This window comes from Ochotona princeps, chromosome 9 (assembly GCF_030435755.1).
Source record: "Ochotona princeps isolate mOchPri1 chromosome 9, mOchPri1.hap1, whole genome shotgun sequence".
Classification (NCBI taxonomy): domain Eukaryota; kingdom Metazoa; phylum Chordata; class Mammalia; order Lagomorpha; family Ochotonidae; genus Ochotona; species Ochotona princeps.
Genome location: NC_080840.1, coordinates 13,463,984 through 13,486,375, shown reverse-complemented (window position 1 = coordinate 13,486,375; position 22,392 = coordinate 13,463,984). Strand labels below are relative to the sequence as shown.

The 22,392-nt window shown below is 44.4% G+C and overlaps 1 long non-coding RNA gene across 1 annotated transcript; it reads right to left on the bottom strand.

Annotated features, from left to right (window-relative positions):
• Nucleotides 1-3,644: 3,644 nt before the first annotated feature.
• Nucleotides 3,645-17,523, bottom strand: LOC131481084 (uncharacterized). The gene is made up of 3 exons (XR_009246020.1): nt 17,465-17,523; nt 7,557-7,655; nt 3,645-3,716 (listed from the first exon to the last, which is right to left on the bottom strand). It is a non-coding gene; the product is annotated as an uncharacterized LOC131481084 (long non-coding RNA).
• Between the last annotated feature and the right edge of the window lie 4,869 nt (nt 17,524-22,392).

The following is a 22,392-nucleotide window of genomic DNA, read 5'->3' as shown; positions in this document are numbered from 1 at the left end:
TTAAGGCTGTTACTTGTATAATCATCAGTGGGAAATCTTTTTCTGGCAAGGACCATTTGGATATTTGTAACATCATTCTCAGGCCACACAAAATTATCAACCTGAAAATTAGCCTGGTATAGTGCTAGCATGGTAGCATATCAGGCTAAGCCTCTGCTTGTGGTGCTGGTAACCCATATGGCTGCTGATTTGAGTTCTGGCTGAACCACTTTTAATTCAACTCCCTGATAACATGCAAGGAAGCGAAGGCTGTGTGTCCTTACATCCATGTGGGATAGCTGGAAAAAAATTCCTGGCTCCCAGCTTTGGACCACCCATCTTTGGCCATTGTGTCCATTTGGAGAGTGAACCAATGGACAGAAATTCTCTCCCTCTTTCTCTTTCTGCTTCTCTCCCCATTCCACCCCCGTAACTCAGACTTTCAAATAAATAAATGAATCTTCTTTTTTAAAAAATAGCCTGGCATAGATATATGGAATTTTGAGTCCCACTTGCGGTTTCCTTAGCAGGGTCAGAGCTATGATTCCATGGCCCTTACACAGCCTGTGGGCCAGATATTTCCCGCTCCCATGTGGGGGAGATTGGGATTGGGAATAATATTTTTTCCTCTGTATGTATTTTGCTTTTTCAACAACAAGTGTGTTTTTGCAAGTGTCTCAGACAAAGGGGAAAGGAACATTTGCCATGCAAATCTTTGAAGCCAGATCTCCTGGTCCCTGTTCACCTGCTCTGCTCAGATGCCCGACCTGCCACAGCATAGCAAGTGTGAATGAGCATTTGGGCTGGGCTGTGAGTGAGCAGGAGGCTCCTTGGCCAGTGAAGACTGCACCATCACAGTTGAGGCCTGTCAAGCCTGCGATGCAGCCCCGTATGGGCTTGCTTACTGCCTGCTCTGCCCTAGGATCTATCACAATGGGCTGCTCCACACAGCGTGATCCTCAGTGTGCTGTTTCGGACATGCCGGGGCCCAGAGCAGATCTGCACCGGATGTTATGCAATGACTGGGAAAATCCTGAGCTTTTATTTCTCAGAGCCAGTGGCTGCTGCTGGCAGAGCTGGGCCCTGAGGAAAGAGAGAATCAGGCACAGATGAGCAGCAGCAGTCTTGGATGGTGACCAAGTCATGGGGCAGGTCAAGCTCAACACTCACAGAGCTTCTTTGACGTCTTGAGTCTACAGCCATCCGAGTCCAAGTGTCCTGGGGCCTTATCCGTGCAAAGCTCTTTCTGCTAAGTGATTAGGCTTATTAAGTGAAAACATGGCTTTGTGTTTCTCTAATGCTTTAAAGCATTTCTACCCAGATTATATTTTGTTGAGTCCCACCACAGAAAAATACAGAAACTATCAGAAATGAATGCGGTAAGTTTCCTACCATCAGACCAGAAGGTCAAAGGTGTCAATTCTCTTCTATTTCCCTCAGTTTAGTACAAAAAAGAGCTATTAATTTGAAACCTTGCTTATTTATCACTCTCTTGGAGAGCATTCATTATACCTTAACTGTTAGACCACTGAGATGGCATCTTATATTTTCTTTAAAAAAAAAATTTATGTATTTTTATTTGAAAGGCAATTACACAGAGAAAAGAAAAGACACACAGAGAGAGAGAGAAGGAGAGAGAGAGAGAGATGAGAAAGCAAGTGAGTTTCCATTTGCTGGTTCACTTTCCAAATGGTTGCAATGGCTGGAGCTGGGTTGGTCTGAAGCCGGGAGCCAGGAGCCTCCTCTGGGTCTCCTATGTGGATGCAGGGGCCCAAGGCTTTGGTTCATTCTTTGCTGTGTTCTCAGGCTATAAGCAAGGAGTTGGATTAGAAGGAACACAGTTGAGATTCAAACCACTACCCATATGGAATGCAGGGGCCTCAGGTAGAGGCCTAGCCTACTATGCCACAGCACTGCCCCTGTATCTTGTACTTTCAATGTGCTTTATTATGTACTATCAATAAATGAATGAAGACAGTGAAATTGTGTCAACATCTTGTCACCCTAGCTGTGAAATACATACTTCCTGTAGAACTGGAGATGATGGTTTGATAACATCCCAGAAGTCTACACAACTTGTGTTGATTAAAACATTTCACTCCTTGATTACAAAATGTTTCCTTTTACACGCATCAAGCAAGTATCAATAGGGGCTTAAATATGAACTACAGAGTTCATATTGCAATCTTCACAGCTTTATGCCTCATGATTTTTTATCTTTGCCTTCTTTTATACCCATAGAATAATAACTAGTTTTGATCAAGGGCTTACTATATACCTGGTGTTGTATACTCTAAGGAACTCGAGTAATCTTCCTATGAATTCTTTGAGGAAAATTTGATAAATTGCACCCTTTCAAGATGGAGGAACACAAGCTTTAACAAGCAGCAAATAGTTTTTCAAGAATTTCACAACCAGGGCCCAGCGGCGTGGCCTAGCGGCTAAAGTCCTCGCCTTGAACGCCCCGGGATCCCATATGGGCACCGGTTCTAATCCCGGCAGCTCCACTTCCCATCCAGCTCCCTGCTTGTGGCCTGGGAAAGCGGTCGAGGACGGCCCAATGCATTGGGATACTGCACCCGCGTGGGAGACCTGGAGGAGGTTCCTGGTTCCCGGCTTTGGATTGGCGCGCACCGGCCCGTTGCGGCTCACTTGGGGAGTGAATCATTGGACGGAGGATCTTGCTCTCTGTCTCTCCTCCTCTCTGTATATCTGACTCTGCATTAAAATAAATAAATCTTAAACAAACAAAAAAAAGAATTTCACAACCAGACAATGGAACATCAAGTTTTAGCCCTGAACTATTTGAAAAGTGAACCAGTAGATGGAAGATTTTTCTCTCTGTCTCTCCTCTTTGTAAATCTGACTTTCCAATAAAAATAAATAAATCTTCTTTAAAAAGTATAAAAGCTGGTGATAGAGTTCAAGTCCAAGTTTCAAGTCTAAGAACTAGGGAAACCAGTGATAAAAGTCCAGGTTCCTAGGCCCAAGACCCAGGAGCAGTGGGTTTTGAGGGTGGAAGACTATGCATGTCTCAGATCCAACAGAGAAACAGGTTGCTCTTCCTCCATGTGTCTGACTTAACTGAGCCTTCCAAGAACTGGGTGACACCCACTCACTTTGATGAAGGTGGGTCTTCTTTACTTGGGTTACTGATCCCAATGCTAGTCTCTTCCAGAGACATTTCCCAAAGCACATCTGGAAACATGAGCAGTCTCCAAGAAGTTCAGGGAAAGTATGTATCATGGAAAAATTATACATGAGTTGCACTTATTTTATACAACAATGTGCATCTTTTAGTTCTAGTTTACACAAACTTTCTCAAGTAGGATCACACTCTTCTACCAGTGATTTGGCTGTCTCTTAGCACAGTCAGGTTACCACCCAAAATTAAACAGCACATGTTTACCCCAGGGGTTGCCTCTTGACCCTCAATACTTACCACAGGAACAAAGACACAATCAAGGAATGAAATCACATGTTTTTGAGAATAATTAGAAATAGGACTGAATGAGAGATAGTGCGTGGAGTCCCTGTGGACATGATGTGGGGGTGAGCAGGGTGGGAATCTCACGAGGCGGAGAAGCAGTGGGAGCACAGGGAAGGAGCAGGGTTGAGCTGCCTGTTTGAAGAACAGGCAAGGACATGCTCTTGACTGGCACATAGAGGTGTGGAGAATTGGGACGCATCCTTGGGAGATGGGCTGGCATCCACTGAAGAGGATTTTCTCTTGGTGGCTGATGGGGAGATACGGCAGCTATGTGACAGGTCAGTGATATAACCAGGGCTGCCTTTTAGGAAGATTAACTTTATGAGCTTCAGGCTGACTCATCGTTGATGTCACCCTCACTCTCCTCTACCTTGTCTTTTAGCATCTCTTTCTCCCAAGAAACCTCCAAGGACAAAAACAAAACAAAAGCATAGCAGGCTCTGCATTCATGCATCCCCTCTTATAGATAGTCCTTCTTCCCTTAAAGTCTGTGAGGAAATTTCTTTCCTCAGGAAGGAAATAGCTCATGAGAATATTTATAAAAAATGTTTAAGCTAAACTAGACGTAGAGAAGCACTGATTAAAATTAAATTAGCACCAAATTAGAAATGAGTTTAAAATTGATGGAACTGAGTGCTTATGAGGATGTGGTGGCACAATCCCCTGACATGTGGTTCTTAGAGGAGTGTAAGTGGATGAACGGCATCCAAGAATTTCACTTGCAGGAATCCATTCGAAGGAAATCACCTGAGATTAAGACAATGATTTATACCCAAAGACATTCACCAGAAAAGTATTTAGAATTTTGATATTCAGTCCTAGAAGGTGAATTATATACAATGAAATATAATCACATAATATTGAACAATGTGATGACTGATGATGATTATAAAATTAGTTCTTTTTTTCTTGAAGAGCTCTTTATTTTTATTGGCAAGGCACATCTACAGAGAGAAGGAGACACGAAGAGGAAGATCTTCCACTTACTGTTTCATTTCCCAAATGACTGCAATGGCTGGAGCTAAGGTGAACCAAAGCTAGAGCCAGGAGCTTTTTCCCACATGGGCGCAGAGTCCCAAGGACTTGGGCTATCCTCTGCAGCTATCCCAGGCCAAAAACAGAGAACTGGATGGGAAGTGGAGCTGTCAGTGTACAAGTTGGTGCCCACATGGGATGCCACTGCTTAAAGTCTGTTGAGCCACAGCATTGGCTCCTAAGATTTATTCTTAGAAATAGTTTTGATTATATACAGACTACACAAAAGCATGAGTCTTGCACAGTCTTTATTTAAATTGAGCCTCACAGGTAAAGCTCAGCGTCTTCTGGCATCAGTCTCTTTTTTGTTCATCTTTCCATAGATGCTTTGTTGTTTTGTGTTTGAAAAGTAGTCATTCACATGTGTAGACGATGGGATGCTGGACTGTCCAACATTGTCTGTACCAACAATGTTAGGTACAATCAAATAAGAGACTGATCGAATTATGATTCCTTATGAAGGAATACATTATTGTAACAAAATGGGAAAAATTAACAGGGGGTGGGAGTTTGGGGGGAATTCCAGCCTATACAAAATTGTACCACATAATTAAAAATTCAAAATAAAAATATATTGAAAGAGAAAAGTAGTCATTCAGAGCTTTGCATAGACACCTTCCACACATCCATGTCAGTGGAAAAACACATTATTATGGTGTTTTCTTCCCTGATATAATATTATATTTATTGCATTGCAAGTTATTTTTCCCACTTCTGATGCATTTTTTTAACTATTTGGAAAAATACTTGTGGCATACCAAGTGACAAAAGCAAGGGACAGTCATGACATAAACAACATGATCTCAAATGTGCACAACCAAGCTCCTACTTAGGAAGGAAAGAAGGAATATCTCAATGACATTAGTCTACCATTGTGTGCATGAACGTGTGTGTGTGTGTGTGTCTTATTTCTGGGAAATTCACAGATTGCTTTTCTCTTGTTTACATTTTCTGTTCCACTCCCCACCTCACCCCCACCTTCTCTGAGATTCAGTGCATATTAAGTTTGTAGTCAGAATAGTTATAAAAAATATGTATAATGAGGAAAAAATGTCCTTTACCAGTGAAATGCTAGTCTTCTCCTCTCCTGTTCTCTCCATTCCTGCTGTAGAATTCTTCCATTTAATTCTAAAGGACAGGAGGGACTCATCCCCCACCCTAACATGCATACAATTTCTCTTCATGTGCCTCATACACAGGTGGCCACAAAGATTGGTCAGTCTTTTACCTGGAGCAGTGTTAGTATCTTTGTTGCAAGAATTTCAAGTGACATGTTCTTCTACACTGAATAGAACATTCTGGACTAAACCTCCTCACATTTACTGTCATACTGTAATAGGGCTTAGCATGCAGTCAACCTCCTTAAGAACAGCACTCCACAGGTTGGCTCCAGTCACACATTTAGGGCTTAAGTAGGGACAAAGAACATTTGTACACCCTCCTGCCTTCTTTCTGACAGTCTTACTTTACCCCAGGACCCCACACCTGAGTCCTGGTTGTATTCCTAGTGTCCAGGACACTACAAGGCCCTGGGAGGCACTCAATAAATGTGTGTAAAAGATATGAAAAATAGAAGACAATCAAGGAAGCTGGAGGAAGGACGAAAAAGTCCTGGAAACTGTTATAATTTCAAGAAAGTTATAGGAAAGGATGTAGCTTAAGTTTAATATGGCGGGTGTAAGATGGGTAAAAGCAAGGTTTAGAAGGCATAAAATGAGCCTCTATAAGGAGTAGGAGTTCATTCATTGATTTATTTGCCACTCAGTAAGTAGCTGGAGTGTCTGCTACATACCTGGGCTATGCCAGGGCTGGGATGGAGCTGAGTAGGAAGCAGGTTCCTATGCACTGTTATGGAGCAGCTGAGAGGAGGGGGCAAGGCTAGGGAGACTGAGACTAGGCAAGCACACACACAACATGGCAGATGCCAAGAACGCTTGTGGAACACAAACCAAACTAAGGTGATGTGACAGAGCCTGGAACAGGAAGCTGGCAGCAGAGGGGCTCGGTAGCTCCCACTATTGGAACAAGTTGCTGAATCCCAATATCCCATTCTTCTCCTTTTGGCCTCAGTTAGCTGCATTCGTACCATCTCAAATCCGTCCATTCTTCATTCTTCCTTTGGTCCTTTGCTCCCTCCTGTTGAACTCTGTCTGTGTTGAGACACTGTACTTGGTGCTGAGACTGCAAGAATACAATAGTGCAGCTCTTGCCTTCCTGAGCTCATGGCCAGGCAAGGTAACACCTGATGACAGAGGGATGAGATCAGCTCCAGAGAGCTCAGGCATACTGCCAGGGGGTGGAGGGGCTATGTGTAAGAGCTTACAGCTGTGTGAAAACCAAGATGTCCATGATCCATGCTGCAGCCTAAGCAGTTGGAAATAGGTCCAGTGTTGGGGACAGGGGCAGCCTGCCCTTTCCATTCCCACCAGGCTGAGGATGGCTGCCCTTGGAACTGCCACAGGCCTTGATGCCTCATTGGTCTGAAGCAAAGCAGAGGGGTTCCTCAGGGCCAGAGTTGGACCATGACCCATGGACCACCATTGGCCACACAGAGTTCCTTCTAGAAGAGATAAAAAAAAAGTGCCAACCATTGCTCCTGGCCAAAGGCAGGTCCCAATTGTGTTGGCAACCCTATCAGCAATGAAGTGAAACAGTTAAATGAGGTGAGCATGTGCAACTCCTCTGGGACGAGTCTTTTGTCCAGATGTTTGGTCCTCAGAGCTGGGAGGGCTGTGTGTGGAGAGGGGCTCAGAGGCAGGCAGAAGGTGGATGCTGGTTTCAGTGGTCAGAGGCTGGCACATCTGTCTGCCGTGAGCTGGGGTAAGCATTGTCCGTTGGCTTTTGTTCTCACTGCCTGGGGCATCACTGCAAGTCACCAGGTTGCAGCTCTTCCCAGATGAGAGACCCATGTATGTACATGCCTCCCTCCACTCCAGGCATGGAGCTGTGATCGGGGAGCTGTTGCTTTTGCCATTTGACCAAGTCAGCAGATGGAAATAATTCTCACAGGCCCAAGGATTTAGGGTTCTCAAGGGCATGGGTAACAACTCACCATCTTCTGGATTGTTTTTTCCTCTTTAGGAATGTAGTTAGCCCTCCAGATCTGCTGGTTACACGATTGCAAATCCAACCACCCTTGGCTCAGAAATATCTGGAAAAGAAAATTGTGAACATAACTGAGCACATACAGGCTCTTTTCTTTGACATCATTCCCTAAATGCAATGACTATTTACATAGCATTTACACTGTATGAGATGTTATAAGCAGTGTAGAGATGATTTACAGTGTGCAGGAGGAGGTGAAGAACTTACATTCAAATGCTTCTTTTTTTAAAGAGGACTTGAGTATCCATGGATTTTGGTATCTATGGGGGGTAGGGGAAGGTCTTAGTTCCAAATACTGCTTGAATATCAAGAGATGGCTATAATTGAAAAATAGCTTTAATTTTTTTCTATTTTTTAAGGATTAAAAATTATTTTAAAGGCAGAATTATTTTAAAGACACACATACATGTAGAGGGACAGATTTTTTTATCAGTTGGTTCACACTCCCAAAATGGCTATAATGGTAGGGTTGGGCTAGGTCAGCCTAGGAGCAAGGAGCTTCATCTGGATCTCCCACTTGGGTGGCAGGCACCCAAGTTCTTGGAACATTATCTGCTGCTGTCCCAGGTGCATTAGCAGGGAGTGGGATACGAAACAGAGTGGCTGGGATTCATACCATGGTTCTGATTTAGGATACTGGTGTCACAAGCCAGGGTATAACCTGCTACATTCCAGTACTGGCCCCATAGTTTTTTTTTTTTTTTTTTTTTAAGATTTTATTTATCTTATTGCGAAGTCAGATATACAGAGAGGAGGAGAGACAGAGAGGAAGATCTTCCATCCGATGATTCACTCCCCAAGTGAGCCGCAATGGCCGATGTGCCGATCCAGAGCCAGGAACCTGGAACCTCTTCCGGGTCTCCCACGTGGATGCAGGGTCCCAATGCATTGGGCCGTCCTCAACTGCTTTCCCAGGCCACAAGCAGGGAGCTGGATGGGAAGTGGAGCTGCCAGGATGACAACCGGCGCCTATATGGGATCCCGGGGCGTTCAAGGTGAGGACTTTAGTCGCTAGACCACGGCGCAGGGCCCCATAGTTTGTTTTGTGTGTGTGTTTTTTAAATTGTTACACAGTCATATTTTTAAAAATAGAATACATCAATAAATGAAAAGTGAAATGTCTGTGTGCACCCAGGTTTTGGTTTCCAAATGTTATCCATGAAAAACAATCAGTTCTCTTGGAGAAACAGCTAATTTTATGGCTGCAGTGTAGAAAGTACATGATAAATCTAGAATATCAGGTTGTCCAGAAAGAAAGAGATCCCCTCCCTTCAGCCCCCTACAATCATGGAGCATGCCAGAATGAAACAGGAGCCAGCCAGGAGTATGAAAATGGATATAGATAGTCATGGATTATAACCCACTAAATACCTCTAAGTCTATTTGATAATAATAACATTAATGCCAAATGAATAAATACAGGAGAAACTCTTTTTTTCCCCCCCCATCAATTAGCTTAGAAAGAATGATTTTGTCAGGAAAAATTAATTCCAGCAAGAATCATCCATGAATTCTAGATGGTAGGTGGGAAAGAATCTGATAATAAGCAGGAAATGTTTGTGGTCTCCAAGTATCTGTTTCTTTTCTTTTTTAAAAAAATCTTTTATTTTTATTAGAAAGGCAGATTTACAGAGAGGAGAGACAGAAAGATCTCCTGTCCACCATTCACTCCACAGAAGGCCACAATTGCTGAAGCTGAATGCATCCAAAGCTAGGAACCAGGAGCCTCGTTCAGGTTTCTTAGTGGGTACAGGGTCCCAAGGCTCTGAGCCATCCTCTACTGCTTTCCCAGGCCACAAGTAGGGGGTTGGATGGGAAGTGGAGCAGCCAGGATGTGAACTGGTGCTCATATGGGATTCTGGTGTGTGCACGCCAAGGACTTAGCCATTAGGCTACCATGCCAGGCCCAAAGTATTTTTTTTCTTGAGGACAAATGGATGTTAGACAGTAGAAAAAGCACCAGTGATAACTAAGTGATAGGAATTAAAGTCACCACCAAGGGACAAATAGACATTATAATGCTCTAGATGTGATGCCTAGAGAAAAATATGACATCACTTATGTACTATTTTAGCCAAAATGCATAACCTGGATCAAATTATGAGAAGTTATCAGACAACCAAAATGATGGACAGTCTAGCTTAGTTTCATAATTACCATTGTTATGAAAGACAAAAGGGCTGATGAGCTACTCCAGATGAAGGAGCTAAAAAGACATGATGGCTAACTGTGATGCTCTGTGCCGACTGGATCCTGGGCAAGGAAAGCCTAAGTTCCTATGAAGGACTAGTGGGGACAATTGATTAGGTTCCAAGTGAACTGCAATTGAGACAGAAGTATTGTGTCAAGACTACCTTGTGAATGGTTCTGTGGCTATGTGAATGAACATTTTTGTTCTTAAGAAATGTATATTGAAATTTTAAGGGGTTAAAAGGTGTAGGTAACCTACTCCCCAATTTTCATGAAAACTATGCAAGCACAAATATAGATGGAGAGCAAGAACATGTGTTTGTGACTGGAAGAACACAAAAGAAGAAATGTGTTAAGTACTGTTGGGTCTTGTTTGTATAGTCATGAAATTTCCCTATAAGCTAGAAATGATCTCAAACCAAAACATTTGAAAAAGGACACAAGATAAACATTGGATTATTTTGTAAATTGTTGAAGTACAATCATGAGGAAAAAAAAATACCTGTAGTTTTCTTAACATCAGATATTGCAGTGACTTTCAATCCAGAACTGTTTTTGAAGAAGAAAAGGAATCAGAATGAAGCTGTTGTGAGTTCAGCAATGACTCAAAAAGGATTCTTCTCTGTGCATATATAAACATAATTTGCAATTAATAATGATTATTAATGGTATTGATCATTATTCCATCTTTTTAAACTGTGTAAATTGTCTTCACATACTGACTCCACAGCTGTCAAATTAGGTAGCTTCAAGTTTTTCCCACTGTTTATAGGGCTTCTGCGAATTTGCTTACAGAAATGTTTCCAAGGACAACCAGGAATTTGTCCTGTGATAAAATCCGCAAGTGGAATGCCCAGAAATTCTAGAATTGATTAAGAGGGTAAGCATATTATTTACATTTTTACATTTCTAAAATAGTTACTTCTTTGTTTCAGAGACAGAGTGATTGGGTAGAGGAAGGACGAGATCAGTGTTTCATTCATTGATTCACTCCCTAAAATGGCTGGGGCCAGTCCAGGCCAGAGTTCCATCGGAGTCTGCAACACGTGGCAGAGACCCAAACATTGGGCTGCCTTCCTTTGCTTCCGTAAGTACATTAGCAGGGAGCTGGAGTGGAAGCAGAGCAACTGGGACTCAAACCAGAATTCCAGTGTGGAATGCTGGCATTGCAGGTACTCAGCCTACCTGGGGTACAATGCCAGCCCCCTGGCATATTACTATTATTATTATTATTAGATTTATTTTTATTGGAAAGGCAGATATACAGAGAGGAGGAGAGACAGAGAGGAAGATCTCCCTTCCGATGGTTCACTCCCCAAGCGGCTGCAACAGCTGGAGCTGAACCATTCTGAAGCCAGGAACCTGGAGCCTCTTCTGGGTCTCCCACGTAGGTGCAGGGTTTTGGGCCATCCTCACCCATGGCATATTATTTTTAAACCTTTTAAAATTTATTCTTTAAAAAAGTCTGTTGGGGGGCCTGGCATGGTAGCCTAGTGACTAAAGTCCTTGCCTTGCAAGCACCAGGATCCCCTATGGGTGCTGGTCCTAATCCCGGCAGCCCTGCTTCCCATCCAGCTCCTTGATTGTGACCTGGGAAAGCAGTTGAGGACAGCCCAAAGATTTGGGACCCTGCACCCGCATGGGAGATCTGGAGGAAGCTCCTGACTCCTGGCTTCGGATCGGCGCGGCCATTTGGGGAGTGAATCATCGGAAGGGAGATCTTCCTCTCTGTCTCTCCTCCTCTCCATATATCTGACTTCGCAATAAAAGTAAAATAAATCTTTAAAAAAATATTAAAAAAATTTTTTTTTTGTTTGTTTGAGAGGCAGGACAGAAGGAGAAAGGGGGACAGACTGAGAGAAAAAGAGACAGTTTCCATCTGCTGGTTCATTCCTCAAATACCCAAAATGGGCAGGGCAGAAGCCCAGGGGGAAACTCAGTCTGGGTCTCCCCTGTGGGTGGCAGGAACCCAATTTATCTGAGCCTTCATTGTTGCCATTCAGGGTACACAGTGGCATGAAACTGGCAGCAGGAGCCACAACTGGGAATTGAAATCCTGCACTGTGATAGGGATGTGGGCCTCATAACTGCAAGGCTACAACCCTCCCACAGGGAAACTAAAATTTTTGACATATGTTAAAAACTTTGAAATGTGCTTCCAAAAATTCACAGTAACAAATCACCTCAACATTTATTGTAGACCAGAGCCTGTGTGTTTTCTATTCTCTTACATTCAGTCACATCATTTTTTTTTGTCTGTCTGTACCAAGTGCAATGACGGAAATGATCTCCTTTGTGGTTCTCATTTGCAATTCTTGGATTGCCAGTGAGGGTGAGCTTGACTACTTTTGTCTCTTCTTTTTGTAGTTATGGCTAATACTGGCCATCATCCAATTCAAGGACACGCTGGTGATCAGATACACTGCTGTTATTTTATTTTATTTTATTTTATTTTTTTATTATTTATTATTTGTAATTCATTAATTACATTGTATTATGTGACACAGTTACATAGGTACTTGGGTTCTCCCCACCCCTCCCCAAACCCTCCCACCATGGTGGATTCCTCCACCTTGTTGCATAACCACAGCTCAAGTTCAGTTGAGATTTCCCCATTGCAAGCGTATACCAAACATAGAGTCCAGCATCTTATTGTCCAGTCAAGTTCAACGGCTCCTTAGGTATACCCTCTCTGGTCTGAAGACAGAGCCAGCAGAGTATCATCCCAGTCAATTGAAAGCTCCAACATACCATCAGCAAAAATTTACATCATTATGGAATTAATTGACATAGTAATGAGTAACCAATATGTTAAAAGTAAATGCGAGTTCCTAGCCACCTTCAGTGACCACCTCACTTACATTTCAATTTTAGTTTATACACAACATATAACATTCATAACATAGCATGTTATACATAACATCATATCATCTTAAATTAAGGCAAACATGTGGTATTTAACCTTTTGGGATTGGCTCATTTCCCTTAGCATTATGGTTTCCAGTTTGGCCCATTTGGCCACAAAGAACTGCATTTTGTTTTTTTTTAATAGCTGCGTAGTATTCCATGGAGTAGATGAACCATAGCTTTCTTATCCAATCCTCTGTTGATGGGCATTTTGGTTGCTTCTATGTTTTTGCAATTACTGATTGTGCTGCTATGAGCATAGGAGTGCATGTTGGTTTCTCATAAAACAATTGTTCTGGATATATTCCTAGGAGTGCTATTGCTGGATCATACGGTATGTTGAATTTGAGTTGTTTGAATATTCTCCATACTGATTTCCATAGAGGCTGTCCCAGCCTGCAGCCCCACCAGCAGTGGAGTAGGGTTCCCTTTTCCCCGCAACCTCGCCAACAAGTGTTGTTGGTGCTTTTATTCATGTGGGCCAGTCTTACTGGCGTTAGGTGGTATTTAATTTGGATTTCCCTTATTGCCAGGGAACTTGAGCATTTTTTCATATGTTTACGCCAGCGAAAGAAGAACAATCCATCTCACTGTCTGAGATGGTGAAGGAGTATGTCCAGAATTTGTGAAATCAGTATTTTTTAGAACATACCCCTGATCTGACAGCTCAGACTCAAGTTGGGACATGAGGCTGCCTGGGGCCTGAGTGCTGGGGCAAGTTAAATCCCCTCTGGGTGATTTGCCAGTGTCTTCTGAGATTTTTTTAGAACCCGAGAGTCATTATTAAAACAAAGACCGTAATAGCTCTCCCTACTAACTCGTTTCTCACTTTTACGAATGTTCACTAAACACTGATGTTCTGTGTCACTCAGCGTCTGCCCGTGAGCAGTCTGGAATTTCCGGGGAGAGACAGAAAAGATTGGTCTGCCTGTGGAAGTCATGTTGGGCTCAGGGAGGTGAGGATGGTGAGAGAGGGAGCAGGTGAGGCAGAACTTGGTATCATGGCATTGATTCATTCAGCAAATATTTATCTATGCTCTGTTATGTACCTGAAACTCCAAAAGCTGCTGGAGTTGAGTAATTTTGAGACACATATGGGTAAGGGGCACTCTGGGAAGAGGCATGATTGACACAGTGAAGCAAAGGGATAGGGGCTTGAATGGTGTGTTTGGGGGTCAGGGTGTGGCCTAGAGCTTGTGAGAATCTGCAGAGGATGAGGCCACGATGGACTCTCATTGACCTTATTTTGCTGGCAAGGAATCTCTGGCTCAGAGAGGCTATACAATGATCCAGGGTCTCAAAGCCGGTATGTGTGGCCTTAGGTGGGGTTTACCTGTGTGTGTATCTGGCTCTTTGCACCTGCTCCTATGATGAGCTCCTGAAGCAAAGAAGGCACCATCTCATGACCTAAGTGCCTGACACATTGAAATTCCTTCATGGATGTTACCTTATGTGTTTGTTGAGTGAATGACTGAGTGAATGAAATTGCACAGAGGTGTTGAATGGCATATCCCTTCATGAAGCCCACTGGCTAGGTGAGGCCATGCTCCCATCTCCATCTGAGGACTTTCTAGAGGCCTATCCTTGGCGAGTGTCTGACCCTGCCTTGCCCAGATTGCAAAAGGAGGCTGCTTTTCCTGTCTGACCACTCTACAGTGGAACCTCTGCTAGATCTCTGAGGAGACAACCAAAGAGGAAAGCCTGGCAGCCTCTCTCAGGTCTCAAAATGGACACAGTCAGCCCTCTTCCCGGAACTGCCTTTTCCTACTGAGCTTTCCCTGGGGCAGCGACTCCAGGGATCTGGCAGGGCCGTTTCAAGCAAAGCTGGTTTCCAAGGTGATCTGCTCACAGAGAAGGATGAGTCAGGGTTTTATAGACTGGAGAAGGCTGCGCCACAGGAGCCATTAGTGTTTGGTGGTGTTAGGAAGCTCATGGAAAAGTTTAACAGGGCCCTTTGAAATTGCTTCCTCTGCTGTCTGCCTCCATTTCACAGGAGGACAGCTTAGCTCGGAAGAGACTTGGCCAGCGCCACCCACAATGCAGGCAAGGCAGCATGATGGTAAATGGCCCAAGATACATCTCAGCTCCACTGGGAAGCATTCGGGAGAATCCTGAGCAAGTGAATGAAAACCTCTAAGCATCAGATTCTTCCTGCAAAAATCACTTTAAGGGTGATTGTAAGTCTCAGGCCAAGTAGCAAATGGCTGCCAAGACCTTCATATGTATCTGCAATGTCAAAGGTGAAACACAGAATTAGCTATGATTAATTTATTAGCCTCATTATTATTTATTATGACTATGTGAATACTGGCAGAGCTGGCCAGGGTGGCCAGGATGTAAGGCTTCTTTGAGTTCAGCATGAATTCAAATCTTCTAAACTTATTATGGTTTTAATCACTCATTACATATTGAATGAACATTTTTTATATGCTAAGGAAACTGCTAGTGAGAATGGGAAAGATTGAATGCGAAGCTGATAAGCAGGAGCTACAAAAATGAAACAAACATAATACTTGCATCAAGGTGAATAAGGCCTGGCCAGGGAAGGGGTGAGGGTCTGAGACAGGAGGGAAAGACAGAAAAGAAGCTAACATATAGGGAAAGCCATTTTAGAAGGTCCACTTGATGCTGGAGGTCATTTTAAAAGATCAAGGAGCCATCTAGAAACCTGGAGAATCCAAGCTCAAGACCCTCTAGGATCACTGCCAAATCCCTAAAGAAGGTCAAAAGCTCTCCACCCAGCATCCCTGGCTCTAAGGGCAGACACCTTATCCTTGAATCCAGGGACAGGGCAACCCAAGGGTCGCAGTGCGGGAACGGAGGGCACTCAGATCTACCTGCTCCTGGGGACTTGACTCTACCTGTTTTTCTGAACATAAACGTTCCTCACTGTGTAGAGCAGCAAGCCTTAGATCAGGACAGCTTCTTGTCTCTGCTCCTATGAAAGATGAAAGTATGCTTGTGCAAGAACGGGAGATAACACTTTAAACAAGGGATCTGGAGTGGGTGTTGAGCTACTGGCAATGTCAAAGTCAGAGAGGCCCCTGGAAATGAACACGCAATGAAAAATGACTCAAAATCAAAAGTGATGGCAGGGAAAATAATTGAGCTGGGTTGTGACCAACCACTTTCATCTAGTTTAGTCTTCATCATCATCACACAGATGAAGATACCTAAACTTGGAAAGGGTAAGAAACTTGCCCCAGATAATTTATGATGAGACCAAAACTTAAACTAATACCAAGAAATTAACGCACAGAAGGGCCATGGGTATCTGGGCTCATTCGTCTGATGCACTGGGCGATGAAAGGAAAACAAACAGCCTGTGTCCTGGCAACTCCACCTGTCCATCAGTACCCTCCTTGAAAGAGACCAGAACCATCTCCCCCATTCTGAAATCCTTTAATCAGGTGTCCTTCTGCAACGCTATGCATACTACACTTTGACTCCGATATTCCGGCTGAGGTGCAAGCCTTAGTTATTGGCAGAGGTTCTCAGATGGGACCATAACACCAATGTAGAAAAAATAATTTCAATTAAAAAAAAACCTGCTCTATCATCTGCTAGCTGAATGACATTATTTAATTCCTCTCATTTCCACACCTTATAATGGGGATATTCATATTCTCCTTACAGACTAACTCAGAATTAGAGGTAAAACACTTAAAACTCACAACACAGCACCTCTCATGTGGAACTTCCTTTCTCTTTTCCTTGTGTGCTTGGGGAGGACCATCAGTGCAGGGAACACTGCTGACTTCCTTTCCGTCCTGTGCTCACACTTTCCCAGGGAGGAGTGAACTATCTGGCTAACACATTTGGAAGTTGCCCCCATCTACTTTTCCTTTAAGATAAGGCTGCCACCAGAAGCCCACATTCTACCCTGTTCTTCCATTCCTTACATTTCTTCTGAGACGCTCCTGTTCTGGGGGTGGGGGTTGCCACTCCCTGGACCCGGGTGCTGCATCAGCTGACCCTGGCTGTCAGTAAAGCCTAAGCTGGGCTCCCTGGATCTCTGTCACTTGGGTGTCCACCTGTCACACCCCTCCAGTGTTTTCAATGCTTCCAAGCTGGTGGTGGATCTTGAAGCTGATGGTGCCATCACAAGCCTCCAGTCTTGTCATGGCCAACATCAGGTATTCTCCTGCACCAAAATCAAGCTTCTGGCACTTGTGTGGACTCTGTCCTTCCCACAAGTGCATCTCTACCTTCAAGTGGCGGGGTGAGGGCTGCTTCCCCGTGTACCCCCAGGTGTTTCCTCCCTGTGTTGACTTGAGCTCACTGGGACACATCCTTCAGGCCTGCCCCAAGAAAACAAATATCCTTTACCAAGAAGCAAGGCCTGGGGTTCCTGGGCTGGCAGCTTCTTAGGAAGGAGGCTTGGATCCTTGTGTTTCTTAGCTGTAAGGTCTCTGAGGGAGTCTGCTTGCTTCCCTTCTAAAGGGAGATCACAGAGGTAATAGAAGAATTAAATTTTAGAGTTCAGGAAAGTTTCATTATTGATTTCTAGTGTTTGTGAAAAAGTTGCTGCCAGAGCAGATTTCCTAATAAACAATTAACCTCCTGGAGAACTATGGAACTGTGGAATTCAGACTTAAAAGTGAAGCCCCATACAACCCCTCCTCCCATTCCTCAAGATCTTGCACAACATATATAGACTGAAAGATTGTAGGTAATTTTACTTGCTTTCTATGCAAAGTTTCTACAATGAGTATATTTTAGCTTCAAAATCCCAAAGTGATTAAAAATAAAGCTCACCTGAAAGAATGACTCACAGAGAGCCCAACAATTCCTTGGAGCTTTCATAATCCTTCCAGGTGCCCACTGTGTACAAGGCTCTGTGTTGTTTGCTGTGGAGGACCACAAACACACAGAGCACAGTCTTTACCTGAAAGGCACAGGGCCACGTCGGCAGTGACTGCTGTCTGCAAGCTGCAGCGGCGAGCAAGGGCACACTGCCAGGGCACCAGGGTGACCAAGAGAGAGCCTCTGGCCGATTCAGTGAACATTTACTGAGGGGTTATGGGCCAGGCTTGTCCTGGATGCTGGAGATGCCAGGTCAGGTAAAAAACTGTTTGCCTTTCTCATGTTACAGCTAATGAGGTGGGATAAGGCCAGTAATTTGCATACATAGCATGGAGTTAAAGGGAACAAATGAGAGGACACCAGGGAGAAGGGAACATGATGAATTCTGGAGCTTCCTGGATGACAGCTGGGCTGGATCTTACAGAATGAGCAGTGTTTGCCGCATGAGAGGGGTGAGGAGAACATTTCCTGCAAAGGCCTAGGGGTGGAAAGGTCATGGGTGAGCCATGAACTGGACGCGGCACTTTGGACAGCAGGACAGGCGCTGTGTCATGAAGAACTCAGTGTGCATTGCTCCAGTCCTTGGAGCTGGTTTTGAAGCTAAGGGGGATTTTAAGAAGAGGTGTGACAAGGTGGAATCCTTGTGGGGAGTGTAACTGTGTTGGATGTGGAACTGAGAGGATCGAGCCTGCAGGCAGGGAGACCATTATGAGGAGTCTACCTCATCAGTCTAAGTTAGAAACCGTGAGAAAGGCTGTGATGGGTTTATGGAAACAGAAGATACATCCGAAGGATTTGGTGACACACTTGAACGGAGGTCTCCAGCCTTTTGGTAGAAATGGTCAAACAGTAGATATTTTGGTATGTTTCCCCGACTGTCACCACTGAGGCTTCTAGCCTGACAGCAGCCACAAACATCAACGAATAGCTCTGTTTGTGCTCTCGGAACCTGCCCCTTGAACAGAGCAGTGATTCTCAAATCTTCACCTATACCAGGATCGCCTGGAGAGCTTGCCACAACTCAGAGCGCTGGACTCCAGCCCTAGAGCTAATAATTAGCACTTGGAGTATGTTCTCAGGTGATGCCAATGTTGCTGGCATGGAAACCATACTTTGAGAATCTCTAGTCTAAAAGAAACAAGAATGAACAAGTGTGCTCCTCTCGTGGAAGGCCAGCATAGTGGGCAAGGCCTAGGTTAGAGTCTCATTCTGCCACTATTTTGTAGTATCTCTGAGTCTGTTCCTCATCTGTGAAATGGGTATAACACCAGTCTCTACCTCCTAGATGGCTGTGGACATGTTGGGCTTCCTGAGGAGCTGGTTGGGAAGGTGGGAGTGAGATGCATGTCACACAGGTGCTTTACAGATGTACACAGGAAGCTGAGGAGGTCCACAATGCTCTTTTTTCTTTAAGGATTTATTTTATGTATTTGAAAGGCAGAGTAAGAGGGAAATGGAGAAAGATCTTCTATCTGCCAGCTCACCCCCCAAATGGCTGCAATAGATAGGGCCGGACCAAACCAAAGCCTGGAGTCAGGAGCTTCTTTCGGGTCTTCCACGTGGATGCAGGAGCCCAAGACTTGGATCATCTTCTGCTGCTTCCAAGGCACATTAACCGGGAGCTAGATTGGAAGTGGAACATCTGGGACTCAAACCAATGTCCATATGGAGTGCTGGCGTCACAGACAGTAGCTTACCTCGCAAGCCACGATGCCATTCCCTCAGTTTTGAAATAGGAGATTATTTACACTAAAAATGAGAGGATGGAAGTTGAACTGCTGGGGAGATAGTATGGGGTTTGAAGAAAACAAATATGCACTTGAACCTTGAGCCAACACTCACTCTTCCTAGTGTGCTAGCCCTGAGTCACTTCCTGCCATGGTTGGCATAAGAAATGGTGTCCAGTGCCTGACACACGTGACGGGCTCCGTATATGAAGGCTCTCCTTGTAGTTACCACCAGTTCCTGAGAAGGAGAGAATAAGAATGTGGCAGTGGAGTCACAAAAGCCTCCCCGGGTGGCACAGTGAAGGCTTCTGGGAGAATCCTCCAGTGACCGATAAGCTAGAGGTGAAGACAAGATGGAACACGTGGAGTGTCATTCTTGACAGATGATATGCTGGGGAAGCTGTGGCTGCTGTTGGCCTGGAGAGGACAGCATATCTGAGTGGTAAAAAACCAGGGAGGCCTTGTGCCCCGGGCAGAGGGGTCCAGTGACACTGAGGAAGGACAGTTCTTAACGACAGAGCTTCCAGAAGGAACAGAGACAAGAGTGATGTCTGGGTTTGTGTGTCTGCTGTGTTTTCTTTGGCATCATGGGGTGACTCTGATGCCTGTCACAGGCAGGGGACACCTTCCTGGAATTTTCAAGAGGTGGAAATTGTGACAGAGGGAACCTAGTGAGCCAGGAAAAAGGGAAGCAGCTGGCCCTGGGCAGGTCTGGGCCCTGGCTGTCTCATTTTCACTATGAGAAGCTCCTTCCTGGTCAATCCGATGACTCAGAATGCAAGCGGACCTGCTGGCATTGGATGCCACCTGCTAGATTGGTCCCCTCCTCCCCTGCACTCTGTGGCTGGCCCTGCCTTCCAATCAGGCTCCCCTTGGAGCCTCTGCCTCCCCCACACTTCCTGAAGAGACACAAGACTTACCTGCCTCCAAGCTCTCATGAGAGATAACAAACTATTGGTCTAATAAAAGCTTTACTGCCTTTTTAAGTCCTTTGTTTGGGGTTTACTGGAGTTCTCCTGGAGACATGGCTTAAGGCCATAGATGACTCTCCCTGGTGGGAATGTGGGAGGAGGGCTGGTAGGGCAGGCTGACCTGTAGCAGGTCCTTTATCTGCCTTTACATCCAGTCACTGCCTTGGTTCCAGCATAAAGAACAGCACAACAGCAAAGGAGAAATGATCATTTTTGCTTAAAGATTGAGTTTATAAAGCTCTCCAAGGCATTATTTTTCTGAGTGGGCCTCATAGCAGCTGAGGAGGCTGGCTGATGTAGCTGTTAGTGTAGGCAGAGCAGGGAACAGGCAAGGTACTGGGCTTCTGCCTTGCTCCTCATGAGCTCCCGTCAGCCCCCTGCAGCTGTGGGCTCTTCACCTGTGGGTCCACTGAACCAGAGGATGAAACTATTTTTGCAAAGATCGCATGTGTACCGAGCCTGGACAGACGTTTGTTCTTGTCGTTAGTCCCTAAACAATGCAGCACAACTGTTTACACAGAATTTACATGCTATTGGGAATTCTGAATAGTTTACAAATAAAGTACTTGTACATGAATACTCTACCATTTCTATAAGGGACGTGGGTGTCTGGATATTACTATTTACAGGGATCCTGGAAACAAAGCCCTGTAAATACTGTGGGAGCATTCTGCTGACATTGGACAAGTTTCCTCACCTTCTGTTTTTCAGCTGTGTCACCTAGGAGGAGGATGACAATGTTAATAGCATGCACAGAACATTTATTATACAAAGTCAGTGTGTGTGTTGTCCATTCTAAGAACTAGCAGAGTGATTGCTACTATTCTCCAAATGAACATCTGAGGGGTCTCCTTGGCTGGGCACCTGGTTAGCAGGCTATCCACACCCTCTGGGTGTCTGTAGTCCAAACCCCATCCCAGCACTGTCTCCCTATCTATGAGCTGGGTGTGCATGCCCAAAAGTTATATTGAACTCTTCAGTTGAGCTGAAGGGCAGCCGCAGGATCCAAGCTTGACCAATCAGATGCAATAATGCACCATGTCTGTTCTTTCAGTAACCGCATGAATTGGCTGGGGCTGGGCCCGGCCAATGCTAGGAGTCTGGAACTTCATCTGGTTCTCCCACATGAGTGGCAGGGGATCCAAGTCTTTGGCCAATCTTCTGCTGCTTTTCCACGTGTATGAGCAGGGAGCTAGTTCACAGATGAACAGTTGGGATTTGAATTGGTGCTTCTAGAAGGAATTTCAGTGTAGCAAGCTACTACTGAATGTACTGCACACTGATACTATCCCCTGATGCAACATCAATGACTGGAATTGAAATGAGATGTGTACCGTGATGTGGTACTTTCGGCATGCAGATAAAACAGACAGTACCTGAGCCTTGACAGTAGTTAAGGGAAGTAAAGTAATTAGGAACTAGTGAGTTTTTTTATTACAGTTGTTTTTAATATAATTTAATTGGAAGTTTATATAAGTTAGTTTTTCATAATTGCTGTGTTTAGCAATTGGCTTGCAAAATGTTTGAAAATTTAATAATCAGCTTTTGAAGAGCAGCCCAAGCTGGCTCCAAATGCTTGTAGAGTGAGCTAGGGCTCATACTCGGTGTGGGGGAGAGCTAAGCACAAATGAAGGTTTGACAAATGATCAGCTATGATCCTTGCCATTTAGTTTATTATATCACTTGTGTTTGTAGGAGGAAAGTGAGAAAAATACATTTCAAAAGGACCTTAAGGTCAGTGTGTTTAAATGAAGAACATGGACTTGAGGCATATATATGCAACATGCTTTAAACTTGAATTGACTACACTTGGCCTAAGTTCAGATGAGAGGGCTGGAAAATAACTTGAAAAAAAAACCCCTGAGTTAAGCAGTCTGTACACTTTTGGATCTATTGTGGCACTATAGAGGACAGTAGAAAGTTGGAGGCTCTTGCAGGCAGAGCCTTCCTGGGGGGAGGGGGTAGAAGCAACAAGCTGGAGGAAACTGTGTATCTTCAAAGAGCTCATGGGTCACATGTATTAGGAGTTCAGTTATTTTTATAGCATTTTCCCATAGTGCATTGGATCTATAATTGGTAGAAACCGAGGAAGTGGACCTTGTGAATGTGAAGGGCCAGCTGTCCATGTTTTTGGCTGTCAAGCTTCAAGCAGGAAGAGGACAGGCCTACACACATCCACCTC